Below are 7,902 nucleotides of genomic sequence, written 5' to 3' on the forward strand. Positions count from 1 at the left end.
CTACAGAAGTGAGTAGCAACTCCAGGAGAAGTGGTCGTTGTTGTTTGAGAGTAGCCGAGGGAACGGTATGCAGTACTACCAACTGGTATTGTAGACACGTAATTACTCTGTGTACATAGTATGTATCATTCCAGAAAGCAGGACGCTACACAATCAGAGGCTTCAACCTCATCCTGTCAACTCCAGACCCAAAATATGGCCTTGCAATGTATGTGCGTTCTGACGCCATTCCAGTTTCTTCTTCAAGTTTCTGTGATGTGATCAGAGAAGAGTATGCCGCGCACTTGGCGACAGGCGAAGATCATTGCCATTCTAAAGCTTGGCAAGGATCCCCTCAGTGCTGCAAGCTATCGACCAATTTCGCTACTTTCGGTGTGTTTCAAGCTACTGGAGCGTTTGATCCAGCAAAGAATCAGTCCGGGACTGGAACAAACCTTCATAGTTGAGCAGGCAGGTTTCAAGCGAGAACGCAGCACCTGAGATCAAGTTCTCGCTCTGACAACATATGTCGAAAATGGCTTCCAGAGAAACCTGAAAACAGGAACTGTTTTCCTTGATCTCACCGCTACATATGACACGGTCTGGCATGCGGGCCTCCTGTTAAAACTCTCCAGAGTGTCTCCAAGATGGGTAGTGGAGACTATTGAACTCTTCCTCCAAGACCGACGTTTCAGAGTTCACATGGGTGACAGCTACAGCTCATGGAGATGCCAGGTGAATGGACTCCCACAAGGCTCTGTGCTGTCACCAACGTCTACATCAATGATCGGGTACACACCTACATCGGGTCTCAAAGTGGTTCATTCATGGAGGTCGAGGTGTTCTGAACAAGGACCTGGAGGGCATGGCGGTATACTTTAAACAATGGCGACTGCAGCCAAGCTCAACCAAGACAATCTACAGAGTCTTTCACCTCCACAATGTAAATGCCAAACGTGAGATCAACATCATCTTAAATGGGCAACGCATCCAACATGACCCGACACCGGTGTACCTCAGTCTGTCTCAGACTCTTGACAGATCAATAACCTACCATGATCACCTGAAAAAAATGGCAGCAAAGGTCAGTGCCAGAAACAATCTACTCTGTAAACTGGCTGGTTCAAGCTGGGGTGCCAGTGCCCAGACATTGAAAACATCAGCACTTGCTCTGTGTTATTCCTCAGCCGAGAATTGTGCTCCTGTCTGGGCGCGTTCATTCCACACAAAACTAATTGACGTGCAGCTAAATACCACCTTGCGCACAATTTCAGGAAATTCTAAACACTGAAATGTATTAAAATGGAGATAGAAAATGAAATTCTAAACACTGAAATGTATTATTTTTTCTCAATAACAGTCGGCGAAACTCAGTGAATGATTGGACAGCTGTCATATCTTTTACTTTCCCATTGGCTACTCACTCACATTCAATTTTCATGCAGAATACCGTGAACATCATCTGCTTGCTTATGATTGGACAGCTGCGTAAAACTCACCAGATATTTGACTCTCCTATTGGTTAAACTTATAGTCAGTACCTGCACCGAAACAAACATAGTTTATGTCCCACCGAGCTAACTCATGATTGGGCTACCGCAGAGACAATGCAGCTATTCAATTGGTTGATTGTATCGCTAAAGCCATTCAAAAAATAAAAAATAAATGTTGCGTACGAGGTACAAGCACAGCATAAGTGAGCAGTGCTGACAATAGACGTGTGGTGCTTTTGTTGGAAAACGTGTTTAAAGCTTTCTTTATTTTCCCACGCTACGACCCGCCAGAAATGTGTTCACGACCCATCATTTAAGAACAGCTGCCGCGGACACGATGGCCTGGCTTCGCGGGCATGACTTTGAGGAGCACTGGATTAAGCGAAGAGCTAGGATTATCATGTTTTCTGTGATATAATGCGCAAGCATACTTGTCTTTCATAAGAGCTTAAAATAAATGATATCCCTTTGAGATGATGTCTGTTACTAGCGGATTGTTTAGAAATATACTCAATTATGATACAACTGTACTGTCTGAAATATATCTGTAACATTTATGCAATGCCTTTGTGGTTTTTTGATTAATTTGCTAACAGACTGTTCGGATTTGTTTCTAACTGTGTAGAGATCACTCTGTTTGCCGTATATTATCTTTCTGTAAGAGTAGTGTCTTTGTGATCCCAAACAGAAAGCGACGAAACAGGTCGCCCTCCTTAATATAACCCGATAAAGAATAAGTCACGCACCCCCAGGTGATTTACTGCAGCGTCAGGCATTGCAGGTTCAGGAGTGCACTGCAGTATTTAGAAAGCACATCTGTGTGAGTCAGGATGGCTGAGCAGTCTAAGGGGCTGGCTGTGTTTAGATTGCAGTCTTTCTGGAGGTGTGGGTTCGAATCACACTCTGAAAAATCTGTTTTGTTAATTTATTTCTTAAAACTTCCACCGAATATGTGGTAATTTGAATGCCTCTAATTATGTTTTTGCATTACTTTGAATGTGTCATTATTCAGTTTAACATGAGAAAAGTTTGGCTCAGTTGGTTAGAGTGTGGTGCTAATAATGCCAAGGATGTGGGTTTGATCCCTGTACGGGCCATGACTTTTCTTCTTTAAATAAACCACACCCGCAGTAATGCTGTAGATGGCAGTATAGGCTAAATAATGAACCGAAGTCAATTGCCTTTGTTGAAACTCTGTCAGATATGTACAAGGCAATCACACGTGGGAAAATGTAAATACAATAGCCTTTCTGTCAACGTTCATAATAATGAATACATCTTCATTTAAAAAACACGTAGCTATTTCACTTTTCAAAACAACCGTACACAAAAACAAAGTAGATATTTATTTCAACTGAAAAACGGACCTGCTTCATCATGGCTGCTGCCACAGCACTCGGACAGGCTGAGTCTAGCGTGAGCGGACATCGCAGATAACAAGATCTGCAAAATATTACATGCCTAGAAAGGAATATAATAATTACATTTTTTTTTAACAACATTTCACCCCAGATGGGACTCAAACCCACAATCCCTGGCTTAGAAGGCCAATGCCTTATCCATTAGGCCACTAGAGCTGTCACAGCAAGTACATTTGATAGTATTAAAGAAAGTGGAAACAATAGTATCATGGTTTACCACACGTCCAACCCATCGGTGGTGGTCAAACAAAGCAGAGTGTTACATTGGGAAAGGGCCCTAACTGTCAGTAAGTATTTTAAATTCATGTGGGAGGATTTAAATATGCTGTGTTTTTGCGCATTGGTAACCTTACATAATTATGTTTTTATTAATGCCACTTTCTTAAGGACAGTAATCAGATCGACGATACAAGACCAGAGCCAATAAACCTGTTATTTCACTTCCTTCCACTACCATATTTTAATGTGCTTGTTCAGAATATGCGTGAATCCTGGAAACGTCTTGTTAATATGTGAACAAAGCCAGCAGTCATTTTATTGATCACCATGTTGATTAACCGCTATTGGAACACAGATGATTGTGTTAAAGATGGTAATAGACTTTCAATGGACACGTTTTAGAGCTAAAATTTGTTGAGACAGTTCAAGCGCTGCACTTTCAGGCAGCCGGTAGTAGTGTTTACCTATTTCCTGGGTGTTTCCCTTTTGGTCTTACTGTGAAAAGAATAAAAAATAGAAGTAAGCAAAACCATTTGTTGAGAAGCACATTTGGGAGAAAACCTGAGTCTCGAAACACATTTGTAAAGGCATCGGATTCTATGATGGTGTTTCCTATGGAGTATAATTTGTAAATAAATAAAAAAACAAAATAAATAGAAACTGAAATATATTCATATTTTTCAGAATATGCGTGAATCCTGAAAACGTCTTGTTAATATCTGATAAAAGCCACGGTTACTTTATTGATCACCCTGTGGATTAACCACTATTGGAACACAGGTGATTGTGTTAAAGATGGCAATAGACTTTCAATGTACACGTTTTAGAGCTAAACGTTTGTTGAGACAGTTCAAGGGCTGCACTTCAGGCAGCCCGTGTTTTGTTTTTTTGTGCACTCATGTGTAGTCTAAAACAATCCGTTTAATGAGGCTTATTGTACTATACTGACTAGTTACACTTCACAGAGCATTAACAAACAGTGAAACTCTAAAAGTGATGCTTTTAAAACTATTCACCAGTTTGAACAAAGAAATAAATTGCAGGCGTAAGTCAAAGTAGTTGGGGAATGTATTACGCGTTATTCCAATCTTAAAAGAAAAAAGGGGGACATTAAAGAATAGTTGCATTGGCTGGGAATCGAACCCAGGTCAACTGCATAGAAGGTACATATGCTCAACACTATACCACCAACACTTCAGTTCCCAATAGATGATGAATGTGACTGAAATATCACAGTCACCAAGTCACTTAAAATAGGACCCCCAGTGCGTACACAGAATCAAATGCTTAAAAAATGAATAGAAATCTGACATGTAAGAGATTATAAAACCATTCGTTTTAGAGCTGCTGTACATCATCATACGGCCATGTTTATTTTGGTAACACGTGTCTTTGTTTTTTTCATGCGCCCCCATGTGTAGTCTAAAACAATCAAACCATTCGGCTACAGTATGTTCTATCAGATGGGTGTTTAATTGTTAAATCCACTATGAAAAAATGTATATTTTAAAATATATTTTTTAACGGTGTTATATAAAAGATAGGTATTTATATACCTATATATATCATTATAATATTATATATATATAGTATTATATATATATATATATATATATATCTAACTATTATAATTTGATTGAAGTGTTGACTGTAGTGTTCAAAAGAAACTTAACTTGACACATTGATTCACAAAGTTTAAGATTACTTTATTCTACTGTTTCAATAAAGTGTTTCCAAATTCACATCAACAATATTACAAAAATTGCAGTTTTCATATATATCAACAATATTATAAAGATTGCAGTTTTCATATATTTCACAAAATACATAATTTTGAATATATTTGTAAGAAGCACCAAGGCTCCAATGGTGGAGTCCACAGGGTGAAACCCGGCCAGGCCCAGCTTCTCCGCCCCTTCCACCGAGGCCAGAGGAGAAGCATGTCTCAATTGCGCCAGCACTGTAGCTGGGTGGGTCCAAGAGGAATGCTCCTCCTCCATGAAATCGGGGAATGCTGGGAGTGGAGCCATGTCATGCGGTCGAAAGACGGAACAGTGTGGCTCTGTTTGTGCTGTCCAGGGGACCTGCAGTTACGACACCCCGCGCCTGCCAGTGATGGCACACTAGTAACCGAGGCAGGCTCGGAACTAGGGGCCGTATCAGCCTGGAATTCAGGCTCCACCTCAACCTCCATATCCGGAGGGAACGCGGACTCCCCCCCTCCCCCAGTCGATCCGCTCACCCTGTACTTCCCCGGAGGGGTCAGGGGGTGGCATAGAGATTGTGACCAGCGTAGAAGATGGGGGGTTCGCCACATGGGGGTCCACGGCCGCAGCTGGTGGGGCCTGCCTCTCCAAAAGCTCCATGATGTAACTTATCTGAGCTTTTATGTCCATAATATCCCACGCCTGCTGGGACTTTTCACCCGTCTAGCTGGATCTCCCCAGAGGGGCTCTGTGATGGCGTCAGGAAGCGTAAGTGGTTTGGGCCCACTGAGGGGATGAAGAATGCCCCCGCGCAACTCTTTCTAGGTGGCTCGCGAGCAGAGCCGTATTGAAATGTATTCATTAATACATTTCATTTTTTTTACTGAACCAAATAACTAGAATGTCAAACAATACTCTCTCTTATTATTCACCTGAAACTCAGACTGACTCTCTGCATTAGAATATTCTACTAGAATAAAGCAGTGGACTCACACCAGCCAGTGTCTGGAAATGAGGCTTTGAGCAGTGTGTGAAAATCAATCAGAACACAATGTAAAGCTGTTTTAACATTCAATCACAGGGCTAGTGGGAGGGTTTATATTTCTCAGGGATCATGATTATTGTCTCCTCTCTTCTCCACAGCTGATGTGATTCTGGACCCTGATACAGCAAACCCCTATCTCATCCTGTCTGAGGACGGGAAACAAGTGAGCAATGGAGACACATGACAGGATCTCCATGACAATCCACAGAGATTTGATCATGCTGTCAATGTCCTGGGCAGGCAGAGCTTCACCTCAGGGAGACATTACTGGCAGGTAGAGGTGGGGGAGAAAAATGCATGGGATTTGAGAGTGGCTAGAGAGTCCTTCAACAGAAAGGGGGAGATTGCACTGAGTCCTAAGAATGGTTACTGGACTGTGTGGCTGAGGGATGGAGAGTATGAGGCTCTTGCTGACCCCTCTATCTCCCTCCCCCTGAGTGTGAAGCCCCGGAAGCTGGGGGTGTATCTGAATTATGATGAAGGGCAGCTCTCCTTTTACAATGTGAAGACTAGATCTCACATCTACACTTTCACTGACACCTTCACTGAGAAGCTCTATCTATTCTTCAGTCCTGATCTGAACACAGATGGTAAAAACGGAGCCCCGCTGATCAGCCTCCCTGTCAGTGATAGAGATTGAGTAAAGTGGTGTATCTGTATGATACCAGCACTGATAATCCTGTTCACTGCATTATTACTTTTGCCCAAATATTTCTCCATCTACCTAGAATTGTTTTGCCCATCAGCCATGACAGTAATTATGAGTTTGACAAAACCATGGAGCGCCCATCACATTTAACACACCCCTATGACTTCTGCTCTTGGGCTTTCCCTCAAATCCCCATCACATTTAACACACCCCTATGACTTCTGCTCTTGGGCTTTCCCTCAAATCCCCATCACACTTAACACACCCCTGTAACTTGTGAACATGGGCAGCCCATCACATGCCTGATTCATTTGTGTGGCACCAGCCGTTTAGATTTTTACCTAATAATTTATGCAATACAGGTCAGGTCACATGTCCTAGATTTCCTAGATGCAATGTAACATGTAGCTCTGAATGGTTTAGTTTGTAAAGAATTGCAAGTTTTACAACAGATAAGAGGTGACCTGCACTGCATTGCAAATACTGCTAACAGAACAAAGAGACACATTTTTTTCCTTTATGCTCACATGACACTGGATTGCAGTCACAATCACATGACACTGGATTGCAGTCACAATCACATGACACTGGATTGCAGTCACAATCACATGTAGGTTTAGATGCTTATTTTTAGACGCTTCAGTTTTTTGAAAACATATATTAAAGGGTTGCTTCACACCATCTGCGAGACATCAGTGAGCAAAAAAAAACAATAGAGAATACTAGAGAGCAAACTATGATATTAAACAGGTCTGGAATTAACCAGGTAGAGGAGGAATGCCAGGATCTCTTTACAATATGTATCAATGTTGCTTATTTAGGCGCTCATGCAAGTAGGGTTAAGGTCTTTTAACTTTCTATACCAGAGCCCTTTCTTTTAGAATTGTGGACTTGGTCAGATCGCGCTGTTTTGGGTTCACGTGGCTGAACCAGATTAAGCTCCAGGTTTTTGTAATCTCTGCTCCATTAATAAATATTTTAATTTCTATTGAAACACTGTTTCTTGTGCCTCTTTGTGCATGTGTCCACCTGTTTTGAAAATCATTGCACCAAACAAAAAAAACAACAGCACTGAGTGATTGTTTAAACCAGGGGTTCCCAGAGTTCTGGTGATGGAGGGCCAATTTCCAGAGGTTGCATAGGATGGGGGGCTGCTCAAGAAAATGTACCACTCAAGAAACCAAAATATATAACAAATCATACCTTTTTTATTTCCTATATATTTCTGTAGTTAATTTAGGAACGTATATTACTACCACTGCAACACCAGCAGCTTTGAAATGTATTTGTATTTTATCCTGTGTCTTGGTGCCACAACAGACTTAGGTTTGAGCATCAATATCATGCTATCACATCTTACATTGTTCTGGTCACAACAATTAAAGAAGAT

General features: G+C 41.5%; 1 pseudogene; it reads left to right on the forward strand.

Annotated features, from left to right (window-relative positions):
- Positions 1–707: 707 nt before the first annotated feature.
- LOC121320149 lies at positions 708–6,594 on the forward strand (annotated as a pseudogene).
- The last annotated feature ends 1,308 nt before the right edge of the window (positions 6,595–7,902 follow it).

The sequence above is a fragment of the Polyodon spathula genome, chromosome 8, assembly GCF_017654505.1.
Source record: "Polyodon spathula isolate WHYD16114869_AA chromosome 8, ASM1765450v1, whole genome shotgun sequence".
Lineage (NCBI taxonomy): Eukaryota > Metazoa > Chordata > Actinopteri > Acipenseriformes > Polyodontidae > Polyodon > Polyodon spathula.